This window comes from Papio anubis, chromosome 3, assembly GCF_008728515.1.
Source record: "Papio anubis isolate 15944 chromosome 3, Panubis1.0, whole genome shotgun sequence".
In the NCBI taxonomy this organism is placed as follows: domain Eukaryota; kingdom Metazoa; phylum Chordata; class Mammalia; order Primates; family Cercopithecidae; genus Papio; species Papio anubis.
In genome coordinates this window covers 64,984,813-65,000,580 of record NC_044978.1, presented here as the reverse complement: position 1 = coordinate 65,000,580, position 15,768 = coordinate 64,984,813, and the positions used below count along the sequence as shown (strand labels likewise).

At 37.6% G+C, this 15,768-nt stretch overlaps 1 long non-coding RNA gene across 1 annotated transcript in view; it reads right to left on the bottom strand.

Moving 5' to 3' along the window:
• LOC103884618 overlaps positions 1–15,121 on the bottom strand; it is a 28,652-nt gene extending 13,531 nt beyond the window's left edge. The window contains exon 1 of the long non-coding RNA XR_002522196.2: positions 14,120–15,121. This is a non-coding gene — a long non-coding RNA (uncharacterized LOC103884618). The remainder of the gene's footprint in view (positions 1–14,119) is intronic.
• Between the last annotated feature and the right edge of the window lie 647 nt (positions 15,122–15,768).

Sequence of the window (15,768 nt, the reverse complement as noted above, 5' to 3'; positions counted from 1 at the left end):
ATCTCTACTTAATTTCCATAAGCCTCCATTTCCAAATCCAGAAAATGAGAGTATGAGTAATTATCTCACAGATCTATTATAAAAACTAAATGATTGAAATGTAGGTTTTCTGTTACATAAAAACCAGCAAGTATTTCTATCTTTGTCTATTTGGGCTGCTATAAGACAATATCATATACTGGATGGTTTATAAATAATAGAAATTTACTTCTCACAGTTCTGAAGGCTGGGAAATCCAAAATCAAGGAGCCAGAAGATTTGGTGTGAAGTGAGAGCCTGCTTCCTCAAAGATGGCCTTCTTCTATTGTAACTTCACGTGGAATAAGGGACAAGGGATCTCTTTGAGATCCCTCTGTAAGGTCTTTTATAAGTGTACTAATCTCATTCCCTCATGATCTGATCACTTCCCAAATCCCTAGTACCATCACTCTGCAGGATACATTTTCAACACAAGAATTGGTGCTGGGGGACACAAACATTCAGATTATAGTAACAATTATAATCTACTGCATTTATAATATCAATTCTTGTTGGATTTGGTCTCTGCCCTCAAATATTTTTAATCATATTGTGTCAAGAAAATAATAATTCTAATTGGGCACAGTGATGCACATCTGTAGTCCAAGCTACTCGAGAGGCTGAGGCGAAAGGATCATTTGAGCCCAGGAGTTTGAGATCAGACTGGGCAATATAGCAACACCCTCATTGGAAAAAAAAAAAAAAAAAAAAGATATATTCCCTAAAAACAGCCATGGATGCAAGTAATCTCTGTATAATACTATTAAATAAATCAATGATACAGCTGCAAATGATAGTCAATTAGAAGCGTCATTTATTTGGGCCTCAAAGGTTTTGATTTTGTCCATTACTTTCCCTCCAATTTTCCAGGTACTTCTTTAGCCTTCTCTGGGAGAAGGGAAAAGTATTTAAAAACACGTAAGTAAGAGAAAATCATCTGTAGCCTAGATTAGTTTTTCTAGTCATCCTTCTACTTTATTGAAAGGTAAGTTTCCAACTACAAATAAGACATTTATATTACATAAAGTGTTCATATTAAAAACTAAAAAATCTGTCTTATTACAGATTTTATAACATACATTGATAGATTTTATAACAAAGAAAAATCTTTGAGAGAGGGTTTGGAAACGTGAACACTCGAATGCAGATGTGTTTCCCAATTCATTTACACTTCCTAAGTCAAATTGCTGCTAGGGCTTATAGATTGCTGAGAAGTATGAGGCTGACTTTGGAAAAGTTCTCCAGATAATACTAATAACTAATATTATACTTTCTTTTCTATAGACTGGTTGAGAGCCCAGAGACCAGTTTTTGAGGGATCCCAGACAAATAGCAGAAAGCAGAACATCCTGGGGAAAAGTCCAATCTTTTCTGTCTTTTGGGATGAGACAATCTCAGGTGGCTGGGGAGAAGCACCTAGCCATGGCGCTGGCAAACTTCCTGTGCATATACTGCCAGTCCACAACAGAGTGATTCAGCTGCCATTGGGACTTGTGCCATTTAGGATCTTCCAACAACCAACTTTCATACCCAGTGAGCTACTAAAGGAAAACAGCAGTCATTTAAGAACCTCCAGCAAACAGAATGATCAGTCAGTGTCTCAATTAGGCTCCAGTTAGGAGACAGAAGTCATAACAATTATTTCAACAGAGAAAATTCAAGATACAAAATAATTAAGCAAAGTTATTCAGGTAACTGAAAGGTCAGAAAGAGAACTCTGAGTTTTCATGGAGGTAGCAACTATACAGCGAAGTTAGCCCCCATGGCTAAGGGAACCAGGGAAAGAGTTTAGACATACAGAAACTTGAAGATGTCCCACAGAGCCTCAGACCTTTGAGGAAATGGCTCAGCTTGGCTGGTGATGCCATCTCTGAGCTGGAGGAAGAGGTGCCATGGGGGCTGGGACCCAGACTTCTATGGAGGGGATGTCAGCTAGTTGGTGCTGGGATATCTGTGGTATTAGGATAAAGTTGGTCTTTTGAGAGCTGGAAAGACTGCAAACAGGATTTAACCACTGTTATGGGTCCACACATCTGCTACTAACATGAAGAAGCATTGCTAGGGTGATACAGAAAAAAAGAGAGTGTCAGGAAGTAGCAGAAAGCCCATAAGATGAAAACAGAAAATATTAAAATATTAAATAGTAAGTACCTTCTTACTCCTCTTGCCTTGCCTTGCAGTCTCTCTCTCTCTCTCTTTCTGTGTGTGTGTGTCGCTGTGTGTGTGTGTGTGTGTGTGTGTCTCGTCCCCTATTGACAAAGCGTAAGGAGAAGCAACTGACAACGCTGAAATGAAGTTAGCCGAGTCGCAGTTTCAGCTTCACAAATTCTAGTATAGATGGGTACAGTTTGGGAGCTGACATGCAATAACTTAATCGGCTGCCATAGGGAAAAAAAAAAAAAAAAAGCGAAAATAGAGCAGCTGCGAGAGGCAAGTGGAAGTGGAAAATATAGGAAAAAATAGTGATTCAAAAGCAGGATAAAATAATCATTCTATAGATTTAAAAAAATAATTAAACATGATTTTCTAAACAAACCAGACAAGATGAAAGAATAATTACCACTGAAATCTAAATGAATGGCATGGAAAATCAAGTAACATAAATACCAAAAAGAAAAGGACAAAATGTAAATTGAAGTAATAACCAAAAAAATGTAAGAAATGTGGAACAAAGATCCAACAGAGCTCAAGCGAGTAATAGGAATTGCAGAAGTAAAATGAACAAATGGAGGAATAATTGAGCAAATACAGAATAATATTTATTTGAGCTGAAGACCTCAATCTGTAGTTTAAGGTTTCACTGACTTCCACTGAGAGTAAAACCTAGGTATAAAAATGCTCAAGCTAAAAGGAGAAATCTTACAAGTTTCCAAACATACAGAAAAAGTACCATCAAGAGAAAAATAACTGGCCTGGCATCCAAATGCATGTCCAAAACACGACAGCCAGAAGCTAGCAGAGAGTAAAAGTCTGTTAGCTGATTATGGAGGAAAAAAAAAAAAAAAACTGATTAATAAAAATCAAATTATTGAGGAGTAAATACAAACTCAATTACCATGATAAAGATGGAATGAATGAATACAATTTTCAACACCAAACAAGTAAACAAAATAGAGGGTTGTTGAACATAAAACTATTTTAGCTAATATGGATTTTCACAGACTAGTTGGAATCCCATTTCTCCTGATAAGATAAGCAATAAGAGAAAATTTAAGAAGGAGGAAAAAGTACATCACACTGGAAAGGCTAGTGTGTATATCCTTAGTGTCTTCAATATACTGTCACAACATTTTTAAAGAAAATTCTGGAGTCTAAGTAAATTAATACGTTTATGTGATACAGAAAAAAATCTCTTTTAAGAAGAGCAGGAACACAGAAACTAACAAAAATGGAGGCAAACATATACATATAAAAAGATGTAAAACAGAATACATACAGAGCCCACATTTGCATGTGAAGCTATCTGTAAAGGCCATTTACAGAGAGCACTCTCAAACTTAACACATCAACATTAACCTCTAAATAAGCAAAAATTAATGAGCATAAAATGAAACTTACCAAGTATGGTTCATTCAAGGTTTTTTAGGGAAAAAAATGGATCAACTGCATCATCTACTAGTTTCACTCAATTTACAAACAAAGTGGAAAGGAGAAATTGTAACTGTCAACCCATCCTAAAAAAATAAATCTCTGGAATAAAAATGTATCATTTTTATATGGAACAATGATCTTGAATCTAGATCAAATGTCTTTCTATCAATGAAAGCATAAATATAGAAAGCATGGGTAACACAGAAAAATTAGCCAAGCCATTTTTAGAAATGTGCCTAGGACTTATATTTCTCCAAATTCAAGACCTCCAGCCCCTGGGCCTTGCAATGAGTTGGTGCTAAATAAATGCTGATGGTAGTAGTGAATACTGTCAGAGGCATGTGAACCAGAGCAACTTTATCTTAAATAGGAGCTGGGAAAAATGAGGCTGAGACCTACTGGGCTGCCTTCCCAGACAGTTAAGGCATTCATTCTAAGTCACAGAAGGAGATAAGAGGTCAACCCAAGATACAGGTCATGAAAACCTTACTGATAAAATAGATTGCAGTAAACAAGCTGGCTAAAACCCACCAAAACCAAGGTGACGAGAGGGACCTCTGCTCATCCTCACTGCTAGTATCCCACCAGCAGAATGACAGTTTACAAATGCCATGACAACATCAGGAAGTTACCCTGTGTGGTCTGAAAAGGGGAGGCATGAATAATCCACCCCTTGTTTAGTATATCATCAAGAAATAATGATAAAAATGGGCAACCAGCAGCCCTTGGGTCTGCTCTGTCTATGGAGTAGACATTCTTTTATTCCTTTACTTTCTTAATAAATTTGCTTTCACTTTACTCTATGGACTCACACTGAATTATTTCTTGTGCAAGATCCACGTAAGGGAAGAGACCACCCCTCATACTGTCTTGTGCCCAATTTCTGCCTCCAAAGAAAGAAGAAGTAAAAACTAAAAGGCAGAAATGAAATCCACAGGCAGACAGCCTGGCACCAGACCCTGGTCCTGGTAGTTAAAGATCGACCCCTGACCTAATTAGTTCTGTTATTTATAGATTACAGACATTTTATAGAAATGCACTGTGAAAATCCCTATCTTGTTTTGTTCTGACCTAATTAACGGTGCGTGCAGCCCCCTGTCACATACCCCCTGCTTGCTCAATCAACCACGACCCTCTCACATGCATCCCCTTAGAGTTGTGAGCCCTTAAAAGGGACAGGAATTGCTCACTTGGGGATCTCGGCTCTTGAGACAGAAGTCTTGCCAATGCCCCTGGCCGAATAAAACCCTTTCTTCTTGATTTCGGTGTCTGAGGAGTTTTGTCTGCGGCTCGTCCTGCTACATTTCTTTGTTCCCTGAGCGGAAAGTGAGGTGAATGGTGGATGGTTGAGGCAGCTCCTTAGGTGGCTTAAACCTGCCCTGTGGAACATCCCTGCAGGGACTCTGACCAGCCTGAGCAACGAGGATCCTGAGAGCGCTCCCAGGTAGGCATTTGCCCCGGTGGGACACCTCGCCAGAGCAGTGTGTGGCAGGCCCCCGTGGAGGATCAACACAATGACTGAACACCGGGAAGGAATCGGCACTTGGAGTCTGGACATCTAAAACTTGGTAAGACTAGTCTTTGAACTTGACCACTCCATTTGAGTGGAAGCGTGGCTTGATCATCCATGGTGTGCCTTTATCAGCACTTTCGTTTTGGTTTTGGTTTTGATTTGGTTTGAATTGCTTGACAGGACTGGTCTTGGGAACTTGCCCACTCCACTTAAGTGGAAGCGTGTCCTGATCACCCACAGCGTGCCTTTATTGACACTTTGGTTTTGGTTTTGACTTGGTTTGAATTGCTTGACAGGATTGGTCTTGGGAACTTGCCTACTCCATTTGAGTGGAAGTGTGGCCTGATCACCCATGGTGTGCCTATACTGGCACTTTGGTTTTTGTTTTTGACTTGACTTGGATTGCTTGATACTTTGGTTTTGGTTTTGACCTGGCTTGGATTTCTGGATACTCTGATTTTGGTTTTGATTTTGGTTTGTTGTAAACTACAAAAGTGTGTGTGTGCTCTTTTTACCCGGTCTTTGTTTTGTGGTGTGCGTGTGGTGTGAGCGTGGTGTTTTGTCTAGAGGAAACATGGGTGAGGCACAAAGTAAGCCCACCCCACTAGGAACTATGTTGAAAATTTTCAATAAAAGGATTTAAGGGAGTCTATGGAGTACTATGACACCAGAAAAACTTAAAACTTTGTGTAAGATAGACTGGCCAGCATTAGAGGTAGGTTGGCCATTAGAAGGAAGTCTTGACAGGTCCCTTGTTTCAAAGGTATGGCACAAGGTAACCTGTAAGTCGGGGAACCCAGACCAGCTTGTCTTAGATCCTCCACCCCCAACACACAGTGGTTGAGAGAACAGCAGCATAAGCGGCTGGCAGAGGCAAGGAAAGACTAGCAGAGAGAGAGAAAGGAAAGAGACAGCAAGCAAAAGAGGCAAAGAGAGAGAGAGAGAGGAAGAGACAGACAGAGGGAGTCAAGCACAGAGAGAGAGAGAGAAAGACAGAGGCAGAGAGAGAGAGGAAGAAACAGAGGCAAAAGGAAAGTCAGAGAGAGACAAAGTCAAAGAGACAAAGAAAGAAAGAGAGAGATATACAAGTAGTTAAGGGTGTACCCTATTCCTTTACAGGTCATCATACCAATTCTAATTTGGACAAAACAAGGTCTTATTAATAGCAAAGGATAATTAAAATCCCAAACTTACAAGGTTTTCAACAAAAGTAAAGTTTGCTAAAAGTTAACAGTGTAACATGTATTATAGTAATTCTATTTTTGTGGCCTTAGACAGTCTAGTCCACAGACATAAAAAAAGGTTTGCTTTGGAAAAGAATAGTTATCATCTTCGGGGAAAAAAAAAAAAAAGTGAAAAAAAGGGGGCGGGGTGGAATTTATATGAAAAGAGTGTTATATGGTAAATTCTTGTCCTGAAATAAATTAACTGGTTGTTTAAAGAAAGAAATGTTTGTAATAAGTCAGAAAGTTAAGGCATGTCACAAAAAAATTGCCTGTAAAAGTTGTGAAAGAAAAAAAAAGGGTTATAAAAAAGTGTGTTAGGCCGGGTGCAGTGGCTCACGCCTGTAATCCCAGCACTTTGGGAGGCCCAGGCGGGTGGATCACGAGGTCAGGAGATCGAGACCGTCCTGGCTAACACTGTGAAACCCCGTCTCTACTAAAAATACAAAAAATTAGCCGGGCATGCTGGCGGGCGCCTGTAGTCCCAGCTACTCAGGAGGCTGAGGCAGGAGAATGGCGTAAACCTGGGAGGCGGAGCTTGCAGTTAGCCGCGATCACGCCACTGCACTCCAGCCTGGGCAACAGAGGGAGACTCCGGCTCTTAAAAAAAAAAAAAAAAAAAAGTGTGTTAAAAAAAAAAGATTGTATGCAAAAAATGTTGTATAATTTAAAAGTAACTAGGCCTCCTGAATGTAAAACTATTGGGGGTGCCGGGCGTGGTAGCTCACTGTAATCCTGTGCTAACTTTGGGAGGTCGAGGCTGGTGGATCGCGAGGTCAGGAGATTGAGACCGTCCTGACTAACGCGGTGAGACCCCGTCTCCACTGAAAATACAAAAAATTAGCCGGGTGAGGTGGCAGGCACCTGTAGTTCCAGCTACTTGGGAGGCTGAGGCAGGAGAATGGCGTGAACCCGGGAGGCGGAGCTTGCAGTGAGCCGAGATCACGCCACTGCACTCCAGCCTGGGCAACAGAGCCAGGCTCCCTCTCAAAAAAAAAAAAAAACCATTGGGGGGGAAAAAAGGTTCATATGCAAGGTGCATAAGAAAAGCAAAATATACCTTTGGTAAAAGGATTATAAGGAGGCATAAGAATGTACATTTTGACCTACATTAAAAAGTTAAAAATTACTCATTTGAAGGTTTAAGCAAGGTTTAAAACGTTAATTGTAAAGAACATTCTGTGTGTAAACATATTAGTGAAAGTTAAAGAAGTATCATCTAATTTTTCTGTGAACTGGACATTAAAGTAAAAGCTTAACAGGTTTTTCTTAAAGCACCAACCTGCTCTTTAGCAAAATTATAAAAGGTTAAAAAGAGTCTATAAAATCTTACCTTATGATCAAACATTAAAAATTAAATAAATATGTTTACAAGGTTTTATTAAAATTAGGTTTAACATTAATAACACACTAATATAAAGATAAAATTTACCTTATCTGGTATAAAAATCATATGAGAAGCATTGTTAAATGTAAAATGGTATTTGGCTTTCTTTGGTTTAAAAACTAATAAAAATAGATGCTAAAGGAAATTTCTCAGTAAAAAGGCACTAAGGACTGTAAAGTCCACTGCCAAGGTCCCCACATTTATAACAAAAGGTCAATTTCTTAAAAATTATATATTTGGTTTATCTTCCACTTTCCTTTCTCACACACACACACAAAACTAAAAGTCTTTTAGCACATGTACCACCCCTAGAATTTCCAGTAAACCAGCAGCAGCCTGAAGATCACGTTCTCATCGAAAGGTGGAAAGAAGAAAAACTCGAGCCCACCTGGGAAGGACCCTATGTTGTGCTGCTTACCACCAAGCCTGCTGTTTGTACAGCACATAAAGGACGGACTCATCACACCCGAGTCAAGAAAGCGCCACCCCCTCCAGAGTCGTGGGCCATAGTCCCAGGGGAAAACCCTACCCAACTAAAGCCACAAAAAATTTAACTCTTTAAATCTATTCTATTACTCTTTCTTCTTTCCTCGTTCTATTGCTGACCATCTAGTTATTAATATAACCAAGTCAATTTCACCTCAAACTATTGCATTTAATGCTTGCATTGTTACACCCTGTGAGGACTTGCCAAGTCAAAGACAACTTTCTACTTCAGAAGAGTACTTCTGTCCCTCCTGACTCTCCTCAGACGAGGCATTAGTAAACTAGGACCATTTAATCCGGGGAGATTTCAATAAAGTTCTCAGTGCCAACCAGGAGTGTTGTCCCCCGATGTAGAGCTTTCATGCCATAGTTGATCCAACATTCTGTGGACCACCAAAGAACAAGGATGTACTACCCCAACTGGTTTTTGTAATTTCCCTAAAACCACACATTCATTTTACTAGAGGATCATAGAAGTTAAAGACTTAAAACAAACTTCAGCAATTAAGACAGGATACCAAGATGCAAATGCCTGGTTTTTTATATTTTTTATTACTCAGGGCAACCATCTTGCCCAGAGACCACATGTTGAAAGGGAGGTTGGTCAGGGGTTGGATTAATGATGATGGGGGGAAGTTTGAGCCTTGGCAGTTTGCAATTGGGTGCTAAGCAGAGTGGCTAATGTCTGTTTTTTCACATGTATTTTACTCTGGCCAGAACGGAAAGATATAATTTTCCTTTGTATTGTGGCTTGGCCTCCAGAGCTGTGGTGCAAGGAGCCAGGTCACTAGGGCCACTCAGGGAAACGGAACCCAGAAGTCTGGCATGCCAGCAAAGGGTAAGAATTTCTTACCAGTCTTCTGGTCTCTCTGTCTCTCTGTCTCTGTCTCTCTTTGTGTGTGTGTGTGTGTGTGTGTGTGTGTGTGTGTGTGTGTGTGATGAGGTTTCCCTCTGGTCAGTCATGTCCTTGGGAGCTTGACCTTGTAACCATGACCATGCTTTCTCTTTTCACGATGGTGGCCTGGGTTTAGGGTCTAATTCCCTAAGTCCAATTCCTGACTTAGGGAATGAATTTGTCCTTTATCTTCTATCTATGTATTTATATGTATTATGTGTGTGTGATATAAAATAGCTTTGATTAATTGGTTTAATAATAATATATGCTCAAATCAAATATTTTGTCAGAAATGTAAAAAGTGGAATGACTTTTAGTTAGTGTGAGTTAAGTAGTCTTTGGGAAATAAAAACAATTTTAGAGATTATTAGTAAAGTAAAGACATTTGGTCTAAATTAGACAGGTCAAATATTAAGTTTACTATATGCTTTAAGGTCATAAACTGCTTCTTTGACTTTTGAAAATTGTTCAATTTAACTACCTTGGAGACATTAGATTCTAGATAAGGCCTGGGGACATATGGAGTTAGTCACACTCCCTAGCTATGCTGGAGTCAGCCATATCTGCTCTTCTGCCTGGTGTGTCCTAGGCTAGGCTCCACACCTAGTATATGATTAAAATCCCGAATTTACTAAGCTTTTCCCCAAAAGTAAAAGTTGCTAAGAGCTTACATTGTAACATATATTTGAGACTACTGAAGAAACTGTTGTACATATAAGGTGTATAAAGAAAGTGAAATGTGTTTTTGGTAAAAGATGATAAGAAGGCATGGGAATATGGATTTCTTGCCTAAGATTTAAAGGTTAAAGGATTGTTTTAAGTTAAATAGAATAAAGCTGAAAGTTTGAATGGTTGTAGGAGGTTTGTGAAAAATTAATTGTAAAAAATAATTCTATGTGTGAACATATTGGCTAAAGGTAAAGCAGTATTATTCAGTTTTTCTGTAAACTGAACATTGGAATAAAAACATTACAGGTTTTTCTTAGAGGAAAAACCTACTTATGATCTGCTGTTTGACAAAAATTGTAAAGAGTTATAAAAGTTTTATGAGAATCTTAATTTATGGTCAAACTGATTAAGATTAAATATGTCTATAAGGTTTCATTAAGAATTGGGTTTGACATCAATGGTACAGTAATATAAAAGTGACATTTGGTTTATTTGGGATATTAAAATCATACAAGAAGCACTGTCAAATATAAAATGATGTTTGGTTTTCTTTGGGCTGTATTTGTATAAATGTGTTATTGGTATATATTCTAAAATTATTGGAAACTCCTATAATTCTGATATGAGTTGGTGTACATTATCACTAATAACTTTAATTGTTACATAAAATCATTGTATGTCACAGAGGTAATCAGATTTCTTTGTCAATTGTGTTTTTGACTTTGGCTGTCCTAAGATGTTTTGTTACCCACAAACAATTGTTACCTTGTTTTAATCCTCTGTAGATTGTGGTTTATAATCAATTATAGAACTCTAACCATTGTTTTTAAATGCAAATTTCTGATAACTTTGGAAATTGTGACATTAGAATAGAGGAAGAAACTTTCAGGACTCTCATGGAGAGCTGAAATGTTAATGAATATCAAATAGGAGTTAACTAAATTAACTGAACCAATATAAAGTATAAAGTAACCTTTTACACTTTTTGCTGAAAAAGTTGCTGATCCTTTGTTTTGTTTTCCAGAGTCAGGAAAACGTTTCTTTTGAGCTATTTATAGCCTTCAACTATTGAGTAAATTATACTGCTGTGAACAGAATTTGGAGCATATTTGCTTCTCTCTACCTGATTTCTCCAGAAATTGGAAAATATTTGTAAGTATTCTTAACTTATGACAATATAGTTATTTGCATAGTGCAATAAGAATCTGTTTTCTTTTGCAACAGGACACAATTAGAGAAATTGGTTATTTAACCAAGGCTTTGACTGGAATGGTGTGCTTTCCTTTAAGGAATCAAAGTTGACTTGTAAAGCCAAAAAATCCTTTTGGGAAACTGGCCTCATACCTTGCCTATGCAGCCCCTGTACAAGGTCCTTGACCTGTGGTAAGTAAAGAATGTCACTTTCTGTCAGATCTAGGAACCCCAAGTTATCTTGGGACCCCAAAAAGAAAGGAATTTATTCAACTCATAGGTATTTGAGGGTACAAACCTATGGCTGGGCTCAGCTTTAAAAAAGTCTTACCTGAGATTCCTTCAATGGAATGGAGTTCCATCAAAGCCAATTTACAAAAAAGCCTATGTGAAAAATAATTATTCTTTCTGCACTTTATACAAATAATCAGGCCAAGTATAATAAAGGAAATTGATCTTACCATGAATTTTCTTTAGTAAAAATGGGAAACTGGAAAGAACTTACATTTTAAAAACTATGGTGCACTTGTTATTAAATTCTTGTCTCATAGTCAGTTTTAAGTTTGTTTCTGCAATTTAGGTTAACCTTGCTTGTTCCTGTGAACCAGCTAGTGATCTCTGGCTACAACTCAGAAGAAACACGAGGGATGGGTAATGTAAAAATCTGAATCAATATTCTAATTCTGGACACATTGAAATCAGCTAGTAATCCCATATTAGCTAAGTTCCAACAGTCCCACAGTTTCCAGAAAATCATCTTATTTAGTTTAGTTGGGATAATTTTATTTATTTTGCTTTACTATTATAGAGTATATTGCTGTTGTATTCTGTGCAGGAACGAGGATAAGCTTACTCAACGTTTTCTTAAACTGAACACTTATTAGTCTTCCAGATATCACCTCTTGTTGGAACTCAAGAGTCATGAAGGGCCCTCGCCATACTGATGCTTTCTGACTGAGCTCTTTCTGCCCTGAACACAAGAGACCCTAATAGTTAGGCAGGGATATCATTGCCCCTTTTCAGCCTGAAGAAGTTACGAAAGATGGTTCTTCATCCCTCTGCAACCCTTAGGATTAAGGGTTCCCTTATAAAAGGAAAGGAGGACATATCAGAGTCATGTGAAACACAGCAACTCCATCTTGAATAGGAGCTGGGTAAAATGAGCCTGAGACTTACTGTGCTGCATTCCCAGACAGTTAAGGCATTCTAAGTTGCACAATGAGATAGGATATCAGCACAAGATACAGGTAATAAAGACCTCGCTGATAAAATAGATTGCAGTAAAAAAGCTGGCTAAAACCCACCAAAACCATGATAGTGATGAGCATGACCTCTGGTCATTCTCACTGCTACGCTCCCACCAGCACCATGACAGTTTACAAATGCCATGGCAACATCAGGAAGTTACACTATATGGTCTAAAAATGGGAGGCATGAATAATTCCCCCCCTTGTTTAGCCTACCATCAAGAAATAATTATAAAAATAGGCAACCAATATCCCTTGGGTTTGCTCTGTCTGTGGAGTAGACATTCTTTTATTCCTTTACTTTCTTTCTTAATAAACTTGCTTTCACTTTACTCTACGGACTCGCCCTGAATTATTTCTTGTACAAGATTATGGTGTTTGGATTGGGACCCCTTTCCTATAACAATACCTTGCTGATGATGGTAGTGAAATAGCCTTTGCAAAAATTATAATGGTGAGAAAAATATGACAGTGAAAGGGATCTGACATAACCAACTCCCTCTTGCTTCTAACCTCCAAGCTGTTCTTGTTCATTTCTGGAAGTAAGCTAAACTAACTTTGGGAGGAACTTAGTTTATAGTTTAACTTTGAAACAAACATGATGTAACACCCCTCTTCCAAAACAAACCCTTGTTTTCTTGGGCATCAGACTGCTTTCGTAGGACTAACACATTAGCAACAAGATTAGAAATTATGTTTTAGGAGTCATGTAGCTAGAGGCCACAAGATTCTAAACCTTCCCAATTGCTCATAGGAATAATATCGCTATTTTAAAACCTAAGATTGGTGCTTGAAATAGTTTTCAGACCCTATACTTGATGGATCAGCTGGCATCACCCAGCTAGATAAACTGGCTCATTTGGTTTTGTGGTCCTCGTCCAGGCACTGACTCAGTTTTGCAAGAGGACATCTTTGACTCCCTGTGATTTCATCTCCTACCTAACCAATCAGCCCTCCTTACTCGCTGGCCCCCTACCTGCCAAATTATCTTTAAAAAACCCCAGTCTCCAAATTTTCAGGGAGACTGATTCGCTTAGTAGTAAAATTCCCTCTGATTCAGCCAAATTTACTTGAATTAAATTCTTTCTCTGTTATAATACGTTGCCATTGAATATTTATTAAATTATTAAATGAAAGAAATAAGAAATCAAACATCACAATCAATAACTGATTTAATAAAATAAGGATCATTAATGGGATGATTATTATCATTTCATGTTTTTTCTAAAGCCAAAAAAATCAAATTTTTAAAAATTGTTCCTTTTGCAAGTTTTTAGCTTAGTTATCACCCTGCATAACATCTTCAATGTCTTTCTAACTTTATTCACCATTGTTTAGTTTTCTAAACAGGAAATTGAGAGTTGAGTTTCCCTACTGTTTTCAGGCACATAAATACTTGAATTGGAAGCAAGAGATGATTAATTTACTATTGCACATTGCTGAATCTAATATGCCAATGAAAACATTCTCATTTTGTTTTCTGAAAAGTTTTTGTATGAGGTTTGTTTGTGTTGTTATATATGGTAAGAGATGCCTTCTTAGTGGGATTACACAATAGAAAATAAAAATTCACCATTTTATGAAGACAAAGTGCAAGAAATCATATTGAATTTAAATTATATGTGGAACATGGAGATAAATAAATGAAAGACTATAGAGAATAAGAGAATAGATGAAAGGTAGCAAAGGGCTCTAGTATGAGAGCCATACTTTCTGACCAGCTGAGCTGTGTGTGCTATTTGTAAGGTACCTAGCATGAAATTGTGAAAAAGAATTCTGCCTTTTCTGTTCTGTCTTCATCTCTTAGTTTCTTTTCCCCATGAAGTGTATGTACATGCATGCTACCTGAAACAGGCCAAAGCAATCAATAAAACTAATATTAATGACTGGATAACCCACCATTATAGTCTGCCACTCATCCATCTTGGCCTTTAGCCTTAACTTTCTCTTTATGGCTGTGGATCAGTAGAGGATTCAGGCACATAGAATATATGTTCATTAGGCTTTTATTTAATTTGTGCACATAATTCCCTGCATTGTAAGAAAATAAGAACATACAAATAAGCAAAAATAATAACATCAACCATAACTATACTTTGTTAACATTCTATGTTTCTACGCCTATGCACATACATAAATAATGTATGAATAAGTGAACAGATGATAAGTAAATGAAGCAATAAGTAAGTAAATTAATAATTAATAGAATAAACTGAGAAAATCCATGTGTGTATGTGTGTTTGTGTATTTAAGACCTATTTTTAAATTCAAAAATAAACTGTAATCATCTCTTAATGCCAGTAAATATAGAAATACATTGTCATTAGGATACACTTTTAATGGTAAAGGAATCACACGTATTTTCCAATCTGCAATCTAGCCATCTGTTGCTAATGACCTGATTTTGATTTGTTGCATAAAAAATACACAATTCTTTGTAGGCCTTTTGCAATATTACATAGAGTAAACTACTCAAAATCCCACATGTTTACACATTTCTCTTCATTGAATTCATAGTCTAAGAGTCAGCAAACTTTTTCTGTAAAGGGTCAGATACCAAATATTTTAGGCTTTGGGAGCTATACAGTCAATGTGAAACTTTTTGACTCTGCTATTGTAGTGCAAAAGCAGCCAAAGACAATACATGAATGAGCATGGCTGTGTTCCAATAAAACTTTACAAAGTTTTAATTGCCCCTTCTAGTAGGGTGATTTGGCCCAGTTTTAGCACCCACTCCCATTTTGCCAATAAATCATGACCTTGAAAGAATTTTGCTCGAAATCACAAAGCTAGTTAAAGACACAACAGCTGCTAGGATACGTATCTACTAAAACCTAACTCCAGCATTCCTTTTACATCCTAAAACATCAATTTTTATTTTTGTCCTTCCCCAGTTCCAATTATAACAGTATATCACCCAGAATATCATTGTGTTTACGGCCTTCCACAATCTGACCTTCAGTTGCCTTCTAACTTCATCTCCCACCACAATCTTCTTAACTCTGCCCCAGAAACCCTCATCACTTGGCTCTTCCTCAAAAATCTTCAGGCATGCCTGCCTCAAGGATAGATAAACACATGCCTCTCTCCCTCACTTCTTCAGGTGTTTACTCAAATGTCACATTCTTAGTGAGGTCTTCTCTGGCTGCCATGTCTAAAGTTGTACACGTCTCACACATATAACAACACACACACAGACATGTTGTATCTCCCTTCTTGCTTTATTTTCCCTTTTAGCTATTATATCAGTATTCTTTTTAAATGTGTATTCCTCTCACCAGATTACAAACTCCATGAGTGTAGGGTACAGAGAGTTTCATCTGTATTGTTCACCAGTAATTCCCAGCACTGTGTCTGGCATACACTGATTGTTCAGCAAATATTTTTATAATGAATGAAGGAATATAAACATTTGGTTGATTTACAACTAATCTTGAGTGCTGAACATACTGAAATTAATCTTCAAAGTAATTTTGTGTATTTCCCTTAAGGTCCAAAGAAAGAGTTGGGTTTGGTACAACCATTGTGTGTGTGTGTGTGTGTGTGTG